General features: G+C 42.1%; 1 protein-coding gene across 1 annotated transcript in view; it reads left to right on the plus strand.

Moving 5' to 3' along the window:
* Nucleotides 1-23,560, plus strand: part of Slc24a3 (solute carrier family 24 member 3) — a 474,476-nt gene that overhangs the window by 114,802 nt on the left and 336,114 nt on the right. The window lies entirely within an intron of this gene.

The following is a 23,560-nucleotide window of genomic DNA, read 5'->3' on the forward strand; positions in this document are numbered from 1 at the left end:
GTGGCCATTTATTTCTGCTATTACTGTGTATTGTTCTTCTAAATTCCTTGTGTCTGCTAGGAACAATAAAGAAATGCCATCCACACATCATCAGCCCTGGGCTCAACAACCTTAAGCTCATAGAACCCAGCAAACTGTGCCTGTGTTAAGCTCTTCCCCAAGCTTGCTGGGATTAGCTTTCCTTGTCAGCTAGAGCTGATGAAAGAACACAGACATGGGCAAAAAGGAGTCCACTTTGGGTGAACAAAGTTCCCCTTTGAGGATGAACATAATCCTCTTTATTCTTTAAGCTTTTATGGTATTGAGCATAGAGCTTTATAAGCAGAGTGACCCTGAGTAGAGTTTAACTGTCTATGTGGTAACTGGGGTTAAAGTGCCCAGGGCTCAGTGGCACAGATGCTTTGGGGTAGACCAGTCTAAAATTTCTAGGACCAAAAAATTCAGCCTTGAGTTCTTCCGGCAGAGCTTATCATGTCATTTTTAAGTCAAGATGCTCTTAAATTTAAGTAGACCTTGTGAACCAATGAAATCAGGCCCTGTGGAGATGACATGGAGTTCCCTAGACTTTCAGATCCCTTTGTGCTGTGAAGCCTGCTTGTCTTCAGCCTCCTGCCTATGACGCCTTCACCATGAATCTCACATGCTGTTGAATCAACAAGAGGTCAATAGGGGAGATAAAGGAAGGTTGCTAGTTTATACAGTATATAACACCTACTTTACAGAATTGCTAGAAATGACACCCATGGGAATAGCAAAGCGTTACCCCTTCATCTGCCAAGGTAACCGGAGAATTATTCCCTTAACACCCTGCTTCATTTAAAGAATACCTTTGTGTAGCTCTGCAAGGCATTTAGATGACATTGTGATCAACACTATCATTGACATTTTAAAAATCTCCTAAATTGCCGGGCGGTGGTGGCACACGCCTTTGGTCCCAGCACTCAGGAGGCAGAGGTAGGCGGATCTCTGTGAGTTCAAGGCCAGCCTGGTCTGCAAGAGCTAGTTCCAGGACAGGAACGAAAAGCTACGGAGAAACCCTGTCTCGAAAAATCCAAAAAAAAATAAAAAATAAAAACTCCTAAGTTAATAAAAATTACTTCCTGGCCTGTCATAAACTAGAAGAGTATCTTCTTGGGACATTGAGAGATAAGCCAGGCCATGCAAAGAGAGCTCCTAGCCTGATATCTGTAGCAGGATATCTGTAAGAGTTTGGAACCTGGTAGCTGGACACAATGATGTGACCTTGGGTGACTTCAGATTGAAAACTGTTGTTCCGAAGCCATTAAATATTCCTCTTATTCCAGTCATTTGAGATCTCCAGGCTATCTTCTGTGGTAGATGGAAGGCTATAAATGGATATCTGAGAGAGAACTTGACTGTCTCTTTTTTCCTTCACTAGAACAGGAGAAATTACCTCAAATGTTGCATGTCTCAGTTCTCAAAGTCCACCCACATCCATCTGAAACCACTTTAACTTTAATTAGTTTTCTTACCTTGTTACTTACAGAGAGGTGGGGCCACAAACATGAGTCTTGTCTAAATTATAAACCTGTTGGCATTTAGTATGAACCTACTATGCCCCTATTATTCTTGCCTTTAAGAAAGTTCATTTTCTAGAGGTGTACACTAAGGCATACAATGACCCCACATGTCCTAGCCCAGGCAGCCTAGAGCTTTCTGGTGATGTGGTCAAAATAGCATCGATCACTGCACTCTCAGGACTCCACAGCTTGCTGGTTTAACATCTGTATCCAGTGGTTAAGTCGTGAGAAGTCCAGTTATTGATTTAGGACTGGGATTTTCTTGCACTATGTCTGTGGAATACCCAATAAGCAGCTGACTAGAAAAGCCAAGTGCCTGATATTTCCCAAGGAATTTAATACCATCTGATATTTGGATTAATATTGTGACACCTGCCATCCTGGGAAATGCCTCAGACTGGTACAGGAAGTTAATCCTGGTGCTATCTTCAGCTTGCAATCTTCACCATGGTAATTGATATTCAAGAATACAGCTTTTCTGCAATGACAGCTCAGAGGTGAATGGAAGGTGGAGGGTTTTTTTTTTTTCCATGAGGAGACATCATCTCATTCTTACTCATGCTGATTATTTTTCTACATTCCTAAAATACTCTGGGTGCCCTTGGGGCTAGAATGGGGTCGTCCTACAAAGAGAAGAAATCTAGATTTCAACCCTCAGTGCTGACATAGGTGAACAGCCTCAGCCTGAATCAGAGTGGATGGCGACCTCATTCAGTGCTTTTCACTATCATGGCCATTCCTATAGAAGAAGAGGCAACTACCAGGGCTGTGGTATTTCCTTCTGAGTGTGCTGTTCTGGTAGTACATGAATTCTTGCTTCCTCTAGAACCTGGGAAGCACAGTAGGATGCTCAGAGCAGGGAGGGTTCTATGTAGAAGCTATTTACCATGATGAGACAGGTGAGAGAATCAAGAGGAGATTGTGAAGTAGCCAGGAGGACCAGAGATTATGAAGTTGCCAGGAGAACCATGTGAGAAGCCGTCACCAGAACCTTTGTGCCTGTAGGAGTAAAGGAAGTGGGAGACGACTGTGGGAGCTGTTTACCTTAGGGACTTGAGAGCAGCTATCAGCTGGAAAAGAACCAGCAAAAAAGAGTACCCTGCCCTCTCTTTCCTCCCACTCTTAGATCTGCCATTCATCAAGTCCCCAAAGCACAAGTGGTTCAGGATAGGCATCCTGTGGCACAGAGAAGAGGTGGGGATAAGTGGAGACAGGGTCAGGAGAGCCGACGGGAGAATTTATAGCATATTCTGCCATCCCTTCTTTATTTTCTTAAACACAAACACAGGGCAAGGCTTGTTTCCTTTGGTTCACAGAAATGGATTCTTAGTTTTTTTAAAAAGAAAAATAATATTGCCAATAATTAAGTACTGTTTAGAGATTTCATTCAAAAAAGGCCTTGAGTCAGGAAGAGATGTAGTCGGTCCCTTCCAGAGGTTTGGTGCTTCCCACATTCATTTGGTTCTTCATATTATTTTTAATGATCATTATTATTTAACTACCAAGTCTTGGGTTGTTTTGCTCTGTTCTGCTTCACACAGTGGGAGAAATATTTTTAGAGCCCTCTTTTGTTCTGATAGGCAGAATGAGGGGCTAATGGGGAAGCCATGCATGAGCTTGCCTGATGTTAAGATGTTCCTTGTGGACTTAGTCAGTGGCAGGGTCAGGGATTGTAGGAACACCTGATATATAGCTACATCCACTCTCATTCCAAACAAGTCCCTGAGAGAAAAGACCCATGCATAAGTCCCCCAGGTGAAGATGCTTGTGATGAGCATACAAGATGACATGCATATATATACACCACTCAGTGTGTTATCTATGAAGACTGCAGTGGGCTAAATAAGAAAAGCATCAGTGCTTTGCCATTGGGATGTTTTAGATAAGAAAAATCCTTCATAAATTCTTATATTTTAATACTTGATCCCAAAGTGTTTAGGGAGGTTTATATAACTTTTTGGGCATGGGATCTTGCTGGAGAAAATACATCACTGGTGTCAGATTTGATTGTTTATAGCCTTGCCCCTCTTCCCGCTCACTGACTCTGCATCTTATGGGTGATTAAGATGTAAGCTCACAGCTTCGTGGTTTTGCCACTATGCCTGCCTATTACCATACCTTCCCCACAATTATGGACTTTAGGCCTCTGAAATTGCTGGACAAAATAAGCTTTCTCCTTGGTCATGGTATTTCATCCCAACAACACAAACAATGAGTAATCCAGCCATATTTACCTGTTCCTCTGAGTCTTGGTGTTAACATAGTTCATCACTTTGGAATTACAGGGAATCTTTTATTCTTTTATCCCAGGTAGAGCCCCCTCAGGACAGATTGTCTTGCTTGTTTGAGTATCTGATCTATACACAACAGCATATATCATTAGCAATGAATTGATTTGGATGAATTTATGTTCACAACCTCAAGACCTATTGAATTCTCAGCTCAACATCTTTGGTGTTTCAAATATGTTTCTGTGCTATTTTGTCTACTTTTCTATGAGATTTTATACAAATGTATTTATTCAATCAATTGGGTAGTTACTGTAGGTAACTCATTGTGTCTTCTGTGACACATAGACAAGGAACAAAGATAGAGTTCCTATATACATGGAAGTTCAGTAATGGCTAAATGATAGTGAATAAGGCAAACAATGAGCAATGAAGTTATCTGTACAGTAGAAAGGATATCAGAAAAGCACAGATACTAATGGGGGAAATTAACAGAGGCAGAGATTAATAGGAGGAATATGTTGTAGGTTGCCACTTTTATTCAAGGTAAAACTCTTTGAGAAGGTAGCATTTGAGCTAGTAAATAGAGGAAACGATGAGGGAAGAAACTAGAGAGAGATCTAAGAAACAACATGTAGGCTGAAAGGAGGTAAGAGCAAGGTGCCAAAGAGGAAGGAAGTATGCGAGGCATATGTGTGAGGCGGTGTAGAAGCTGCTGAAATGTAATAAAGGAAGAAGGGGTAGGAGAGAGAGCAAGAGAGAGGGGAGAACCAGACCCTGGAGTTCACTGGCGTTCTCCTACTTTCAGAATGAAGATCCCCTTCTTGCTTCAAGACAGGATTGGAATTTCTAAAGGGCCAATCAGAATGTTGGATCAATAAAATATAAAGGACAAGTGGAAAGTTTAAGGACTGTTAAGTCATGGTTCACAATGGGTTGGTGACGAGGGAGAACATGAAGAAGCGTCAAATTCTAGATGCAATTTGGAGACGATGTGAGGAGTCCATAGAAAGGTCTAAGGTTCTTGATCTGAGCAGGTGCAAAAATAGTTGAGAAGACAGTATAAAGTAAACTCTGCAGGGAGATCAGATGTTCTGTTCTGGAAATACGTTCCAGAACTACAGGTAAGTTGAGGCCATGAAAAGGCAGATGATTATGAGACATGTGTATGTGGTGTAAGATCATGTCAGGCACCAGTCAGGGCTGAAGCTTGAAAAGGAGGCTGGACTAGTAAAGCTTGTATAAATGGCTATAGAGCGTCCCCATGGGGGAGTATAGACTGAGCCCATTCACTGCAGAGAGAAGTCAAGGGAGCTGAGAAGAGCCAGAAATATGGTATAGGAAGCTGGGTACCCAGGATGGAGTTCAGCGGAGTGCAGACTACTGACCTATCAGGTGGCACAGGGGCCATTAATGACATGGATAAGAACACGCTGTGGTACTTATGAGAACAAAATGTGAGCCAGAATGGTTACAGAAGAGAATTCCAGGAAAGCTGGAGGCAGACCAGGTAGGGATCAGGTAGGTAAGGCTTGGCAGAAGTTTTGTACAAATGAGTATAGTAGCACACGGAAGAGGGATGGGATTTTTTTTTTTTACTTGATTAAAGAATGTAGAATGTCTGTTGTAATAGAATACGCTTTCTTCCCTTGAATATACTGGCTTTTCATCTTTTATTGTTTTACTAACTAATGTTTATCTTTTATTCTACAAATGTTTTCCATCAATAGAAACAGATAACCATTACTCCTATAGCTTACTAGGCATGTATTAGCCATTCTATAGTTCATCAAATAAGTTTTAATTTACCTTAGGCATCCAGTTATTTAATTGTTACAGTCTATTGTATAGCTATAAAGATGATCTTGTATATACCATTTTTCATGTTTGTTTTAACTTGTAGAGAAATGAGATGGGCTGTAAAATCTTTAGGGAAATATAACATCACTCTATCTGAATTTTTGTCCTCCTTAAAAGATTAATTAGTTTATGGTTGAAAGTATGTTTATGGGTCCTGGGTTTGCTGTTGGATTATTTATTTGAATGAGTTCAGTGCTGTCATCCATGCTATTTCACGGTTGTAGTTTTTTGCCACGTCAGTAGCACAATTGTACCCAGCGCCCTGGGTCTCTTGATAATACAATTTATGTGAAACTTCTCTTGTTCCAGAATGGAGGTTTGTGGGGAACCACATACCCATTGAGATAGCTCAAATCTAGGGTCTCTTCACATGGCTTTAAGTGCACAGAACTCCTAAACCCTTATCACTCACAATCTTACCTCACATTTAGTGTAATTTGATTTGAGAGCTAACACACTATCTTTTGAAATGTGGTCATGCCTTAAAGCAGCGCTATCTTAATTGTTTTCAAGGGTATGTGATGGCATGGCTCATGTCTCTTTGGCCAAAAGTTGTCTAGGTAAGGCTGGATTGAAAGGTGTCTTTCAGATGCGTTGTATAAACATTTTCATGATATCAGTGTGATAGTTCAAGAATGAGAGTGTCCCCCAATAGTTCAAATTCTGAATTAAACACCAAATATTTAAAAGGAAAAATTTATTATATACATGAAAAACGTAAGAATCCATGTTCTACTAAATAGATGAACACAGAGAGAAGAAAGTGGTAGAAGAGGCAGAGCTTTACCCACAGTTGATTGGTGAGCAGAGCCTGCTGGATGTGGAGGAGGTGGGTGCTGAGCTTGCCAATTCTTAATTTTGTAGCCATCACTGGAAGGGTCAGGTCAGATAAAATCACAGGTTCAGGGGGGATGTTTAGATGCGGAAGAATAAGTGTACGTTGCCTTCAAATCTCTCCGTCTATCAAGAGCAGAAGTAGTAACTGTAGAGCAGAGGAATCAGATAGTGCTTTGGCTGAAATGACCTTGATCAAAGTCAATGTCACCAGTAAGACTAGGTGGCTATGGTATCTTCCAGAGGTGACAATGCAGAAAGGAAGGATGCATCTTCTCTGTAGTATTCTGGCCAGAAATGCAGTCTGAATATTATTATTTGGAAATACCAGAAACCTTTCCATGGAAACAGGAAGTTACTGTGCCTTCGGCAATGTTGGTATCGGGCTGGTGAGGTGGCTTTTTGGGATAAAGGTGCTTGCTACCATGCTGGATGACCAGAGTTCAATCTCTAGAACCTGGATGGAAGGAGGACCAACTCTCACAAGTGTCCTCTGACCAACAAATACATGCAGGAGTATACATACTACCACACAGATATACTTACACTCTAAATAAATAAGTAAATATTTTAAAACGAAGAACAGATGTCAGTGGCATGCGACATAGAAAGGGTGTGGAATTGCTTCAGATAACCATAAACTAGGCAGGGGCAGGGGGACAGTGAAACAATGGATTGTGACAAGGCTCTGTTGAAAGAAAAATGTTCTAATGGCTTCTGTTGAAATAAGTGATAAGATATAGGTATAAATGATAGATTGAAAAATAACTCAAGAACAATGGCAATGGGTTTTTGATCCTACTGCACGTTCTGGCTTTGTGGGAGCCTAGGCAGTTTGGATGCTCACCTTACTAGACCTGGATGGAGGTGGGTGGTCCTTGGACTTCCCACAGGGCAGGGAACCCTGGTTGCTCTTTGGGCTGATGAAGGAGGGGGACTTGATTGGGGGGAGGGGAAGGGAAATGGGAGGCTATGGCGGGGAAAAGACAGAAATCTTTAATAAATAAATGAATTTAAAAAAAAAGAAAAAGAAAAAATTTAAACACCAAAAAAAAACACCCAGAACAAATTATTCTGTATTGCAATAAGAGAATTAAAATAATCAAAACACACAAAAAAGTTTATCATTATTGTAGCATGAATTTTAGCTAGTCTAAATAATAAAAACCCAGAGTCAGATATTAGGGGGTGAATGCTGAAGGATCATAGAAGCAGTGGGGCAGTTACTAGAGAGACCATCTACCTCTACCAATGCTCAGACCAAAGGGGTGATCCTGTCCTCAGACTGTCTCATCAGACTTAGTCCAGACTTAGTCCTTTGACTTCAGGAGGGATCCTCAGACTGCAGCTGTCTCCACCAAACCTCAGATGAATGTACACCTGTCTCCTCCGGCCTTATGTTCCTCTCTCCACTCAGCCATATTATTCCTGTCTCTACCTCCCTAGTGCTGGGATTAAAGACACGTGATCCCAAGGGTTGGGATCACCTTTATAGGAGCTCTTATAGACAGATTCAATCTTGTGTAGCCCAGGATTGCCTTGAACTAAAAGAGATCCCTCTGCCTCTGTCTCCGGAGTCCTGAGATTAAAGATGCATACCACAACTCCCTGGCCTCTAGTGGCTTAGCTCTGTACTCTGATCTTCAGGCAAGCTTTATTTGTTAAAACATAAACAAAATATTACTATATATTATATCAATGATAAACTTACAGAAACTAATAAAGTATGTTGTTTTATAGGAGAGTGTTGCGCTAAGGAAGTGAAGTATTTCAGGATGAAGGCTAGCCCTACATAGAACGAAACTGCCTGGCCCTAGATCGATATTGTACAGACAGGTCAATAGAATGCTGGTATTTTGGGGTACAGCATCTACTATAGGTGGCTCTAGGTGATCTATAGGAGTTCCATATAATGTTGATTTTGCTTTCCTCTTAAGCTTGGCATCTCCCCAAAACTTCCTTTTAAGAAGACACCTATGCTCATGATTGTTCGTAGAGGCACTTGGGAATCACTACAGTCACCACGTAAGAGAAGGCACAATTGGCCTCATAGAAATGTTCATGCTGCGTGGATTATCTTAAAGGAAGTAAAAGCTTTGATTTTGATTTATCTTACGTGCTAGTGGATTCCATCTCTGCTTTTATACCTGATGCCTCCAGCTACTCTTTCTAGAACTTCAAATTCAGACATCTAGGGAGCTGGGATAATTTATGGACAACGCTCAAAAATGGTTCAGTTTTGCCTCCTCTAGTGTCAGATGGACTGAGGATGTTCTTCAGCAAGCTGAAAGGGCTAGTGGTTGGCACCCTCTGGATTGTTGATGGATGTTTTGTTGAAAGCACCAGGGATGACATGTGCCAGCTCTGGACAGCCCTTTTAATTTAATTTTCTTTGTGTAAGTGTGTGTATCAAGTGTGTGTTTGTGCATATGTACATGACAGGGTACTCATTTGTACATTAGAGGATAGCCCTTGGGGTTGATTCTCTCCTTCTGCTCGAGGATCTGGTGATCAAACTCAGGTCATCAGGCTTGTGTGGCAAGTGCTTATATCATCTTGCTGGCTCAGACCCTTTAAACTTCAGGCAGTGTGTGTGTGTGTGTGTGTGTGTGTGTGTGTGTGTGTGTGTGTGTGTTTGTAGTGGTGGTATATATAGTAGAACACTGGATGCCCCCGAAAAGACATTCAAGTGAAACACCCACAATTACATGTGGGTTACAAATGGGACTAATATGACTGCCCTTTTATTTCCCATTTGAGTCTGATGTTTGGCTATACTAATGCACACTTCCACTACCAGCAAAGTCCTCAGACAAGAGTCTGCGAAGTATATTTGGATGGTGACTTAAATGGCCGTTACATGGGTGGGGTATGAAGGGAAGGTGTTGAAGAGCTGAATTGTTGGCCAAAGAGGGAACTGAGAAGAAATAATTAAAGTTTAGAGAAAAAATAAATTTTTGTGTGTGAGTTTGAATTTTGTTGAGCAAATAACATGTTACTGATGAGTTTTGCTAATTTTTTTTTGCAGTAAAAATCATGGTTGTAGTTAATTTATAAAAATGGAAAGGAAGAAGCTCTAATGTGATTATTGTTTATTATTTTGTCATTTTCAATGCTAGCCAATTAACCTTCAGTGCATGTGACTGTGAGGGTTGGATACAGGAATATGTGAGCTCACACTGCCTGAGACCATTCATGGGGAAACAGCACACCCAGTGAATTGTACTGTAAAAGCAAAAAGAGGCCAAGAGAGTGACTATAAAGAAGATAAACAAAATTGCCTGCCACTAATGTTTTCAGTAATGAACATCAAACCAACCCTGTGGATACACTGCCAAATGACCACATCTCATGCTTTCGGTGGTTGAATTATATGGGATGGGAGCTGTATCCAAACAAAAAGGTAGCAAGAAAAATAGGCATCTAGACTTGAGCACGAAGAAATTGGCTTTTAGAAGTCACACAGGAAATAAGGAAAATGAGCGGCCATGGCCTCCATAGCCGGGCCCCATTTATTCTAATGACTTGCCATTGGCTAAAGGGCCTGAGAGCTGGACTGTGGGAATTGCTTTCAGAACCCAGGACTTGTTCTTTTCAGTATTCTCAATGGGGGCCAGATGTCACTGAAGAGCGGCTTGGTTTTTGGAAACAGCGAAATGTTCTAAAAGTAGAACTGGCAATTAAGCAAATGATCAAGCTGAGAAATATCAACACAGTAAAAAAAAAAAAAAAGACAAGAGTGCTGCCGAGTGCAGAAAATAGAGAAAATGTGTGTACACACACAGTGAGAAAGTTAAAGAAATACACTTTTCTGAGATCTTATATGCTGATTCCACAAATGATCATTTTTGCCGGTGAAATTAGCTAGGTTTCAGACTGAGATGTAGTGCCAAGATCAATGGGACTGTCTTACTGTCATAATTGTCTTAGTTAGGTTCCCTCAGTTGAGCCAGTAAGGGGAGTGTGAGCCAGCAGGCAATTGTGTGGGCAACCTGGGTTTGCTGTTACCAGACAACTCTGGAAGCCTCAGGAGAATTGGTCTCGCCGAGTGACCGGAGCTAGACCACATGGACGCTGGGCTGTGTGTTCACTGATCCCTACCTGTCCTTTTTCAGGTGTCTGTAGGCACTGCTGCTCTGGCCTGTATGTGGCCTCCAAACCAGGGACCATGTGCTCAAGTGGAGCCTTGGAATATCCATGGCAAACAGTTTCTTTGACAGCAACTTTACAGAATGTCGAAACTATGTGCATCCCATCTGGAATTTCGGTGATGGTTGACATTTTCTCTGTTTGTACCATATAGTGATACGGCTGGAAAATGGGGCTAATATGACTGAAGAATTAAATTTTAAATTTTACTTCATTGTGATTTGCATGACAATGCCGTTGCTAATAGATTTTAGAACAACAAAGCCCTCCGTATCTCCTGTTTCAAACTTAAGAATTAAGTATGTGAGTAGTGTCTAAAGGGCGCTGTCACTAATCCCTAAATCCTTTCAGTCTTTTGCACTTCAGCTGCGTAGGTTGTCAGTCTTTCTTAGCTAACAAACAAGACTGTACTCAGCTAAAGATAGTGGCGAATTAATTAGTTCAAGGTTTTAAAAGACTTTCATAGGAAATCTCTCTGTCTGTGCACCCTAATCTTGTTCATAGAAGAGTAATTGCTGGGATCCCCATTGATGGGGAATCCATGCCTGTTGGGATGCTCGATGCTTGACTGCCTAGATAAGGGATGATCAGCTCTGTATTGTTACAAGGGAGATCGTGGAGTTATCATATGACTGGTTTGATTGATAGTGACTACTGAGAAATACTAGTAGTGGTGTGGGCACTTTTGTTTAGTCTTTAGCTTTACTCTCCTGGCCAGGGTTTCAAAATGAAACCTAATATGGTTAAAGATGTCAACAAACGCTTGGTGAAGGGAATTCAGAAGTTTCCTAACACCTCTTTGTGAAACCTGGATTACCATCAATTTTTATTATAAATGAGCACTGGCACAGTAGAACCTAAGTGACAACTGTGTGGGCTGTTTGACCTTCGCCATGCCAACGCCAGCTTTCTTCATGATTTTGCTCAGGGCAGGCATTACTACTCGACCAGAATGTTCTTTCTTAGGCACCTATATATAGCCTCTTGTGTTTCCCTAACACTGATCTGGGAGCTAATATATAGCAAGTAAATCAAACGAGTTCATTCATCAAGAAACAATTAGTCATCTCTGTCACATAAAAAGGGTGGATGATTCAGATTCTATTAATATTAAGACACTTTTAATAGACATTATTATTGTTTTCAAACTCCAGGGAATAAGGGCACTGACATCTCCATATATTCCCCCCTCCCCCCCCCGGTCTATCCTGCAGGCTGTAGTTTAACAAACTGTATATACATTTGCAGAAAAAAATGCTGTGGGATTCAGCTACTCCCTCTCATTTGTGTGTTTCTGGGGCTGGTTGTGTGGTAGAACAAGACTATATGGATCATAACCATTGAAATAGTGACTCTCTGGCTCTTCATAAGTTAAGCTTTCTAAGCCTTACATCTCCTGACTTATGTACAGGGTGAATATCCTTTCTTCCTGGATACCAGAAAGAATTGGGTAGTCTCTGCTGGTCCTGTCTCACTGGGGGAACCTGGAAAGAACTTATCAACCCTTATGTAGCATAAGGAATGAATGAATGAATTGCAGAAGCAGAACTCCCTAGACATGTAAGCTTGGGATAAGTTGGCCTTAGATTTGCTTTTTGGATTAATCACAGATCATGTGACTTTAGTTCACTCAACCTCTCTGAGTTGCTAATATGGAAATATTAAATGTCAGTGTATCTGTGTGGCTATCGAAAGCATTTTGCTACCCGAATTAAATAAGGAAATGAACAGAAGAAGCATTTTATCTAGCATATAACACATTAAAATAGCAGACATGATAGTTTGTTCTGCTTTTGTAGAGAACAGACACTAGAACAGAATCTGTCATATGAATGTGTTGGGGAAAGAGCCTTCATTCGTGCACTGAGAACCCTGTTGTATCAGTTAGCAATAGCTGTATAACAAAATATCCTTATACTTTGTTGCTTCGGTCTATCAACATTTACTATGGTTCATGGGCCGGGCACTCATACTGAACAGGATAGGTTCAGCTGATCTCGTTAGAGCTTGTTCCTGTGTGTGATCATTTGGGGATCACCTAGGGGTTGGAAGGCTTAGGATAGTTTCACATGTCCCAGGGGTGGCTAACAGTTGGAAAGGTCTTTTGTGCCTGCTCTCCCTGCAATGTCTGTCTCCGATTCATTCAGAGGGATGGACGGAAAGCTGCAAAGTGTACAAGGCCCCTGAAACCTGACCCATGAAAATGGGATAGCATCACTCTCAGTGATTTTCATAGTCAAATCTGAAGTACGATTAGTAAAAACTCAGAGACAGAAACTGGGGTTCAACCTGAAAGTCAGAAGAGCAAAACAGCCAGCCACTGGCTCTTACCTCTACCTCAGTCCGAAATGGCGATCCTGCCTCCAGGAATCTCGGAATGAGACTGAGAGCTGTTTCCTCCTGTCTTATATTCCTCTCTAGTTCTGGGATTAGGGGTGTACATCACTACCACCTGGTTTCTATGGCAAGCTAGTGTGGCTACTGGGAGTAACAGTGAGTATCATTACTGCCTGGTCCGTTAGAGTGGCAGTGTGACTATTTTACTTTTTCTGACCCTCTGGCAAACTTTAATTATTAAAATACAAATGAAATGCCACTATACAAATCAAATAACAAGGACAGCCCAAGTTCAAGAGATGGCACCATCTACCAGTAAGAAAAACAGGAAAATCTGATTACAAAACATGAAAACAGGTTGACAGTTGGTCTTTCCGTCACATTCATTTGCTCCTGCTTAGGTGATATTTTTTTAAAGTAGTAAACTAGGAGGTCACCAATACCATGTACCTTTTAACCTTATGAAATATTAAAATCAAATATCCAAATATTTTCAGCTACATTTAAAAATATTTTATGAACTTTCTTATAAAAAATAAACTTAAAAGAAACACCCGTGACACACTGACATTAATCAGACCCAAAGTCTACGTCTCAGCCAATAGTTAGAATAGGTATTCTGAATCTTCAGCTACAGCTTGTAGCCTTACAGGGCGACGTGAGTATATGTTCTTAGCTTTACTAGAAATAAAGCTGCTTATTGAGAAGTTATTGGCAAAGCCAAGATCTCCCCTGAGTGGTCAGTCTTGCTATGAAATGTGATCAAGTCTTTAGCATGTCCAGATGTTAACTTTGGTCTTATCTCCCACAGTTTGTCTGTCATATAATAGGGTTCCAGACCATCAGGGCCAGTTGACTGGCTGTGTATCAGTTTTCTTTCTTTGAAATTTCCTAGAGCATCACAGCCCTCAGATTCTCTATGGAAGAAACCCAAGAGACCCTCATTCCTCAGACTTGAGATTCCACAGGCTACCTATTCTCCCTGAGGCTACTTGAACAGTGAACTTCAGGGCAGGCAGGGTGTCATTTGGGTACCTGGGGTTGGGTCCTCCTGATAGATTGCCACCTTGATCTCATTGGCTATTCAATGTCAGCCAGTTGTTAAGGCAAAGTGTGGGGAAGCATGAGGAGTTTGAGTTTGTCCTCTGGGGTTTATAAACAGTGTATGAACCTGGCTCGTTTACATGCAGGCATGACCTTGAACAACATGCTGACCTTGGGAGGCTTCAGGTTTATTTCAATACAATGATAGTGGTAATGATCCTTCGTATACCAGTGTGAAGATTGCCCATGTCCTTAATGGTAATAGACCTGACTTCTGTGTATGGAGCAAGCCCTCACTCCCTGCGAGCACTTATTACTACCATTGTTTTATGGGTTTATACCAGGTCCCTTGGCAATTATTAAGTCTAAAAAATGGGCCTAGTCTCTCCTCTTCAAAGGGTTCTCCACTGTCTTTTTAAGGTCAGATCAGAAGAGTGAAAGCATCTATGTGTTGCCATGGTGATGTCATTTTTTTATCCACAAGACGCTTTCTGTATTTTGAAGGGGATAACTTCTCCTCGGCACAGGGATATTTGCCAAGCTCCTAAAGAGTCATAAACTTACTGAATTGTAGAGAGACATTCTTGGGTACTGAGCTCCCAATAAACATGTTTGTAATCACTCCAGAGGCTTTCAGAGCTTCCTGTTGTAGCTTCCCTGGTGCATTCCCATGGGAAATGCCTCAGGCTGTTGTAGCATGTGGAGGTTTGAGTTCCGTCTTCATTCTCGTCCAGGAAGTCACATTTTAGCAGAGGGCAGCTAGCGTTTGTTTCCAGGTGTCAATTTGATTTTTTTTCTCTTCCACTTAGCATGTATGTGGGTGTTCATTCTGCAGAGAGGATAAACAAACACATCCAGTGAAGAATCCATGACAACATTTGTTGATAACCATCAATGAGTCTATATAACAATCTATAAGAATTCTTTAAAGAGTCAGTTCAGTTACTCAGCTGTTTCCAAACTTCTCATATGTCCTGCTTTCTTTGGAAAAGTAGAAGGAACACATTAGGAAAACTTAACCTAATGTATGTCAGCGTCGGGAGAGACAGAAATTGCTAAATAACTGTTGGAGGCTCAGTTCACTTTGCTTCCCACATGATGTTTTAGAGAGGGCCCGCCCTGGTACACCTGCTGGGTAGAACTGTGTTCTTAACCGGGGGCTTCAGGGTTTGCCAAGACTAGGGCTGAAGTCCAGGAACCAACAGGGAACTAGGGGCAAACACTAAACTCAAGACAGTCTTTCCTAATTTTGAGCCAGTAGCCAGTCACTGGAATGCAGCTCAGAATTAGTAACACACTACTTACCGTTTGATAAATCCGGCTGAGCCAGAAGTACATTAGGCAGGGGAAGAAGGGGAGGATGCAGACCCATTTCAAAAGGCGAGTTCCACATGATCTCTAAAGGATTTCCTTCTGGTTTCTGAAGCTGGAAGTGTTGGATGAAGTAATCTTCTAGCTGAAGCCATTCACCCTTTTATGGTTCATACTCTGGTCTCTGTCACTGAGTCTTCGGAAATGGTGAGGGCCAGAAAGCAAGCTCGGGTCTTTCTGTTTGGGGTGGTGCTGTGGGTTGAACTGCAAGCTCACAAAAAGATATGTTGGCATCCTTCTCCTCCTCCCTGAGAATGTAGACTTCCTTGTAAATAGGCTCTTTATAGAGGAAACTGCAGTAAGATGACATCATTAAGACCAGATAGAACAGACATGATGAAGGTCCTTATAAAAGGACATAGAGACATCATTGTCTTAGTTCGATTTCTAATGCAATGATAAACAACATGACCAAAAGCAATGTGGGAAGGATTTATTTCAGCTTACTATTGTAGTCTATTGTGAAGGGAGATAGGGCATAGTTGCAAACAAATCAAACAAAAATCAACACTCAAAAGTGTAAAAAGCCCAGGGCTTGACATCTGGGACTCATTCATGATCCTCTGGGTACCAAAGGGTCTAGGTAGTTCCCCTTCTCCAGCTCTGTCATCTGTAGCACACATAGCTTGTTGTAGGCTTAGGCCAGTTCCATTCTACAGCTGCTATTCTTGGAGGTCATCCCACACTCCTGGCATCTCCAGTATTCTGGGGCCATAGCCTGAACCTAACTGGTACCCTCTCCTGGGCTCTCTTCAGGGTCTCTACTCCTGCCCCATAGTGTCAAGCCTCAGATTCTCTCCATGGCATTTTCAATCCTAGAGTTTTCAGCATAACTGAGGCTATATCTTCACCAATAGCCTCTCCTGACCTCTCACAGTGCCAAGCTTCAGCAATGCTCCATGGCCTCTTCATGCCTTCAGAACAAGTACCACATGAGAAGCTCTTACACATTGCCAAGTTTGGCTGTCTTCAGAAGATGCACCTTTGACCACAGCTTCTGTGTGATATGATGACTCCAAAGAAATACTTCCCAGAAGATTTCACCTGTATAGCACTAGTCTCTTCTTAACACCACTCACTTCTCAGTTCCAGCTAACCAGAATATATTGTCACAATAAAGCAAGGATTTCAGTGTAGTGGTTCTGGCCTCTTCTTAACTACAGCTGGGAACATGAAGATGGATGCAGACCTTTGAGAGAGGTGTCTACAATCCAGGTACATGGAAGGTTGACAGCAAATTGCTGGGATCTGGGAAGAATCTGAAACAGATTGCCCTTTCCAGGCCTTAGATGGAGCTAGTGCGACCTACTCCTTGATCCTGGATGTTTGCCTCAAGAACTGTGAGACGATGGGCTTCTGTTGTTGAAGCCACACAGTCTGCACTGCAGAACTGCAGCAGCTGTAGCAAACTCACGCAGATGCTTCCTGCTGAAGGGCGTGAGTGTTCTTTCTCAATGGCCCCACTGTATCATCTTGTAGTCTGGGCAGAGAGATAGAGTGGAGTGCGGAGAGAATAAGACAGAACTCAATGTCTAGACTTTGCCAGGCCCTCTATAAAACAGGCTGCGGATGCACTACCACACACCTAGAAACTAGAGAATAGATTAGCAATTTCTCTTTCAAATCTTGCCATGTAGACTTTCTGTTTAGAACAAAACTGCTAATGTAAGAAGTACCATTGTATAGTATTCCTCCTTCATGGAATGTCACAAAAACACCAGGAAGTTTGAGAACACACCATTCTGAATGTTTGCCACAGCAAGTGAATTAGCTCTTCCTGGTCCCTTATTTTGAAAGAACTGAGACTCTGGGCATAAGATGACAAGTGCAGGTGAATGACAGAACCAGAGATCAAATTCAAGACACTTAGCTTGCAGGCTGTATGTTTTCCCTGCTACTCTGTAGGGCAAGAACACCAAAGCCAGGATGGTGGCTGAGTCTTCTGGTCTCGGTGGGGTGTGAGCATGGGAATTTCTCAGCTCTGTCACACTGAGACTTTCCAATGAATTACTCAAGATTGGCAGCTGCTTTTAAGATTTTAATCTTGTTCAGAGACATTCACAGAGACCTGTGACAATCACTTGGGGAGTTGTTCCTTCAGTGCAGATTCTGGGATCGGACTGGGGCATACAGATCAGGGTTTCTAGAACTGAAGTTCATGGAATGGTATTTTATAAAATATTCAGCAGTTATGCATGGATCATAGTAGTTTGGGAAATAGTGATTTTGTCCCCTTCAGAGTGTATTCTGGAATCTAGGTAATGAAAGGACTCTATGGTCTTCCTATAAAATTCATGCTAAAATTTTGGGAGACTTGGTTTGCCTATTGTTTTAGATATCCCAAAGATAAATATTAGAATGCCACATTCAGATCATTTCAGAGGGACCAGGATGTAAAGACAGTAGCCACTCCTTCACTCAACAACCACATATAACATATTGCCAAGAACACTGGCATGAAATTCAACAACATTGCATAATTCTTTAGCTAGAAGTCATTTTCCACTCTACATATGCACAGGTAACAGATCTTTTGATGTGATCTAGCCAAATTCTTTCTTATGAAAATGAACCTGGAGTCTGTATTCCCGTACTCCCTTCAAAGGGAGGGTCAGGATTGAAGGTTTCTAGAGCCAGTGGTTTGTTCTTCTCGTTGTCACTCTGTTTCTGACCGTGGATGTGAATGCGCCTAAACGCAGCTGCCTGTCTGCATTTCTGAGAGAACTTTGCCCCGGTCGAGCACTTGCCATCAAGGTACCGTGATGTGCGACAAATGAAGCTTTCTTGGAAAGATTGTAAGCTAGGAATTTGAGAAACATGTCTGAGGAGAAATATATCCCAGTTTGCATGTCCAGCTCGTGTAAAATGAATCTGAATTTTCTTGCACCATGTTCTAGAACAGTATTCTATTTATAAACAAGTGTCATATTACATTATCAGAGATCGGATATCCATGTTCTAGAATGAATAGCATACCCTTTTCTGGAGGGTTGCCTTTAATGCTGAGGGGCACCTAATCTGCATCCTGTAGGCAAATGGGTACCACTTGCTTTCTTTGCAGAACTCTTGCCTTAGTGTGGTTCGTTGTCCATGTAGCAGGGACCTTGGAAAGGCAGCATGGTGTGATAAGAATGAGCACAATGTTTGGGATTGGCAGCCTGAGACCTGCATGTTAACTTACCCCTTGACTACAGGGAATGAACTCCTGGGGCTTTCTGGGCTTCTAGTTTACATCTCTAGTAATATCTGTGCTTGAAGTATCTTTGAAAAGCAAGTAGGGTGGCGAGTGTTCAAATGTTATATATTTTTTATAAAGCATTGATTATTATTACTGGTGTTATTGGGACATTAGTCTGCCCAGAGGGGAAACTGAAAGTGGGGTACCAACTTAGATTTGGACTTACAAGAATGAAGTGTTCAGAACCTATACCTGTGTGGGGTAGACAGCCTTCAAACTGTTAAATAATGCAATGCTTTATATGGTAAGTTAAGCTGTTTATTTTTCTGTTGTACAGGCTTAACATGGACGCCAGAAAATATTGGCAGTAATGAAGATGACTGGGCTGTTGGCCAATGCAGGTCGATTAATAAATCAATCCTTGCATCTTGCCTAGGCACTGTGGGAAACTGGTGTAGAGCCATAGGCCTGCACTCTGCCAAGGTTCCAGAACTTTGCCCCTTGGTATCTGTCATGACAAATTTCTGCTGAATTGGCCATGTTAATCTTTGGACAGATCTGATGTTTAAAATCATATTCAATTATCATACCCAATGCATTGGAAGGTTGGGCAATCACAGATTATGCTGTTAATGTTGAATGACATGGGAACATGTTTACAGTAGCTATTTTTGTGCGGTGTGGAAATATGTATACCAAGTGTCAAGAATGTGTTCCTGTTGGCAAAAGTAAGCTACTTTGTTTTCATCTTTATGTCTGTTGGCATTTTTTTTAGAGAAATGCTAATTCTGCTGGTGAATGTAACTTTATTGGAGACGTGAAACTTGAGGAGGATGTTAAAGGACATAAAGAAGTCGAGAAAGGGGGACGTGCCTGCGGAGTGAGAATGCCATGGATTAGCTGAAGTCTATGGTTTGTTCTGAACTAGTGGCATTCAGGTTGACAGTTTTTTAAAATGGTATAACACTGTGGTACCTACATAATCCAAGTTTGAGTCTTGGCTTTACCATTTTAAATGTGTGACTTTGGGAGAGTCAGCTTACACTATCCATCCTCAGTGTCTCCATTTGTAAAATGAAAAAAGAATTAGGATCAAACGTATTGGGATAATTGAACGATTAATGTGTTAAGCGATTAAGCATAGATAGTCTTAGTAAATGTCAGTAGTGGTCTGGTTAGGTCTCTCATGTCTTATTGTTATAGTCGATATTGCATTGGGCCCTGCAGACGTATATAACCTCATTTATATTACAACTGGAGAGACTCCAAGGAGGGCAAGCGCTCTATGGGATTTCTGAATGGTTCAGAGGGCAGAATGGTGACTGTTCCACTGGCTAGCAAAGTTCTACCTGGAACAGAGGGGAAGGATGAGCAATGCTGGGGGGCAGCACTGAATACGTTCAGGGAAACACGAAATGGAGAATGGCCATCAAGGAAAAGAGATTAGGACGTGAGTTTACAGGTATAGCGTGCTTAGTGGAAATCTTAGCGTGTATGTGGTGTGGGCCCAATCACAGTTCCTAAAGTCATGGGCTTGTATTTCTAATGGACCTCACCTATGACTAGTACTGATCTACAGATATTTTTGGTCTCTCGTTTCCCACAGTGTTAGTAATAAGCTCTGATTGCTGAGCCAAGAAGGAATCATGGTAGCCTTCCCTTCTGAGTGTTGGGGTCTTGGCTAGAGAGAGCAGATGTCTATGAATCCTTCTTCCTTCAGTGGACAGGCAGGACAGTGGCTAGTGATGAAAGAGCAATGGCCATGAGAAGGCCACACAAGAGTGTACAGCTAGCTCGCTTTTTTAAAAGCTTATTTGCTTTTCAACTTTTCTTAATTTTTGGCTACCTCCTATTTTTTTTAATTTAATGATATGCTTAAGATATATACTTAATAAGATTTGGAACAATGGTTGGATCTCTAAGCCAGCATTCTGAATGCTAATTTTACATGTGTGGACTTGCTTATAACTTTGCAGTTCTTCCCAAATTGACATGTAGATTCAGAGCGATCCCAATCAAAAGCCCATCCGAGTTCATGGATGCTAACAAAGTGACTGTACTTTTCATATGCAGAGGCAAAAGTTCAACTGGAAGCTTCTAATACTGGGTAGACCAGCCAGGAAAGTGATAATTCCTGACTTCAGTACTTGCCACAGAGGGACAAAAATCAAGTCAATGTGGAACTAGAGAAAATAGTAGCCAAAAAGTTGATGGGCATAAGACAATATCTCGCTGACCCATGTTGGAATCAACTAAGACACCCTTAGTGGGTGTTTGATGAATGAAATGGAACACATTCATAAAATAGGATTAAGTCACAAAAGACACATGTAACTTTAATGCATGTTACTAAGTAAAACATGACAACTGGAAAAGGTTGTGCGTGGTCTGACTCAAGTGCATCATATAGGCCAGACTGTAATAAAAACAAAAATAAAAAAAGAAGGGGTCAGTGGTTATGTGGAGTCTCGAGGTTCTGAGAAATGCAGGTAGGGCACAGAAGAGATGTAGGGAAAGGGAGTTAGTCTCCATGACACTGTAATGATGGGTGTATGATGTTATAGATCATCAAATCCCACAGATCCCATCAAGGAAGAGCTCTAATACAAACCGTGGGCCACAGCTCATTAGCAGCGTCAGTTAATCCTTTGTTGCAAAAACACCTCTTCAAGTAAAGAGGGAGGGGCACATTTGGGAAGTTATGAATTCTGTTCAATTGTTGTGGGAACTCCAAACCTCTCTGGAAAATAAAGTCTAGAAAACGATGAGCTCAAGAAAATAAACCTGGAGAGTGGGAGTTTTAAGTTAATGTCTGTGACTAGTTAACTTTTAAAATATATTAAAATAGATTATGGGCTATTTCCCACAACAGTATGTCCAGTACAAAAGATGAAAGGTTAGTGTTATTATATCAAAAATCATGTTTAGGGAGCTGCTTGGTAGTGGAGAAGGCTCTGTGGGGTTGGAGATGAGCCGAGTTAAGCCCTATCCAGACCATGTCTAAGCTACAGTATACTTAATGTACTTTCATATCCACAACGCTAAGGTGACCAGGCTTACCCCTTAGGGTTGTAATAAAGATGAAAGGGGATAAGGACTGCCAAAGGCATCAGAGTCCACGGAGCTCAAGTTCCACCCTCACTTGTTTTGTCTTCAAACCTTCCGGGTGCTGAACAGAACGTTTCTCCCTGGTTCAATCTAGAGTCATGCCATCTTTGGCCTGTGTTCTGTGGTGGGGTTGCCAGTCGATGACAGCTCCTCTGGCAGATCACAACAAGGTGGTAATTGACCTTGCTTCTCCCAGGATATCTTTTGAGGCTCCACTAGAAGCCAAGGGCTCCCCAATGTGGGGTTTGGGTTTCACGTTGTGGCCGTCCAAACATTCTTTATGGGCTGGCAAAAAGCATTTCACACTTCAGATGGGACTCGGGAGGGTGATTCGCTTTCTTCAAGGCGGGCTGGGAATTTCCAGATGATTGGAAGTTTCCACGCTGTTCATTTCAGTGCCTCGGATAGAGTCCCCTCAACGCACGCAGTCCTGGGAGAGGAGTGGTGACGGCAGTCGCAGGAGGTGAGCCGTCACTGTGTTGGACAATACAGACACAGATATCCCCACTGCCGCAGATGATTCTCCTGTGGCATGGAACCCACACAGATTGTTTTATCCCTTTGCTCGTCACCCCTTTTATCTCCTACACGTATCTCTCCTTTGCTGTTAGGGTGGCCACCGCCCCAGTTCTGCTGTAAGCATTTTGTTGGAGCGTTCTCTCTCAGCACACTGCCTGTACCTCTGAGGTGTTGGTGTCTCAGTGGCAGACTTAATCCTTTGCTCAGTATTCAGACTTTTGCTAGGCTCCCAGGGCATGCAGGACGTGTTTTCTTCCCCGCTCCCCGGGGCATGCGCAAGGGCACACAGGGAGTAAACATTGGTTACTTGTTGTTTTAGGAGCTACGTGGCCCTATTCCCACCTCTAGGCCTAAGGTCTTCTCTGAGCAGATTCCCTTCCTATCTGTCTGCCCTGCCCCAAATTGCCCATTAGAAGGCACATTTCTTCAATATCGCCTCTGCAGTGTAGGCTCTATGATCACCCAAATGCAGTTTTTCCTTAGGGGAATCGTCCTGATATTTTAGGGCACACACAACGTCCAGCACATCCTGTTTCACATGCTGTACTTACCTTTTCTAACCTCACTTTCTCTTGGGATCTAGGGGCCTCTAAGGCAGTGGTTCTCAACCTGTGGGTCACAACCCCAATAAGGGTCACATGCCAGGTATTTCTATTTTGATTGATAACAGTAGCAAATTTTCAATTATGAAATAGCAACTAAAATACTGTTATGGTAGGGGGTCACCACGACATGAAGATCTATATTAAAGGGTCGCAGCGTTCGGAAGGTTGAGAATCAATGATCTAAAGACAGATGCTCTGCTGCCTTTTTCTGTGTAATTCCTTGGTGGGCAACATATATTTGGTGTGTGATGAAGCAGCCTCGTTCCAAAGATCAATGCTTTCTTCTATTATTTAAGTGTGTGTGTGTATGTGTGTATCTGTGTGTGCCTTTGTACGTGTGAATGCAGGTGTCTGAGGAGGCCAGAGACATCACATGTTCTTGAGCTAGAGTTATAGGCAGTTGGTGGCCTGATATGGGTGCTGATAATTGAACTGGGGTCCTCTGCAAGTGTAGCATTCACTCTTTGAGCCAGGACTCTAGCCCCCATAAAAACATTGTTCCAAGAAATTTGTTTCTAAACCTCCACAGCAACAAGTCAGAAATTCTGCATTGATTCCACGTAGGAAGAGTCATAGAGTGGGTCTCTCTCTCTGTCTTTGCCTCAACTCTTCTCTATCTGTGTGCCTTAGATGAGCATACACACAGGCTGGGTGTCCTCTTACGAGGGGTGTGGACTGTGTGTTAGATCCTGTCCTTGCTCACTGCATGCCCTTCAAGCTGCACTACTTAAGTGGGTATTTCCCAAGCATCTTACTGCCTGCTCCTGAGTCTTTCTGCCTGAGGTT

Source organism: Microtus pennsylvanicus, chromosome 2 (assembly GCF_037038515.1).
Source record: "Microtus pennsylvanicus isolate mMicPen1 chromosome 2, mMicPen1.hap1, whole genome shotgun sequence".
Taxonomy (NCBI): domain Eukaryota; kingdom Metazoa; phylum Chordata; class Mammalia; order Rodentia; family Cricetidae; genus Microtus; species Microtus pennsylvanicus.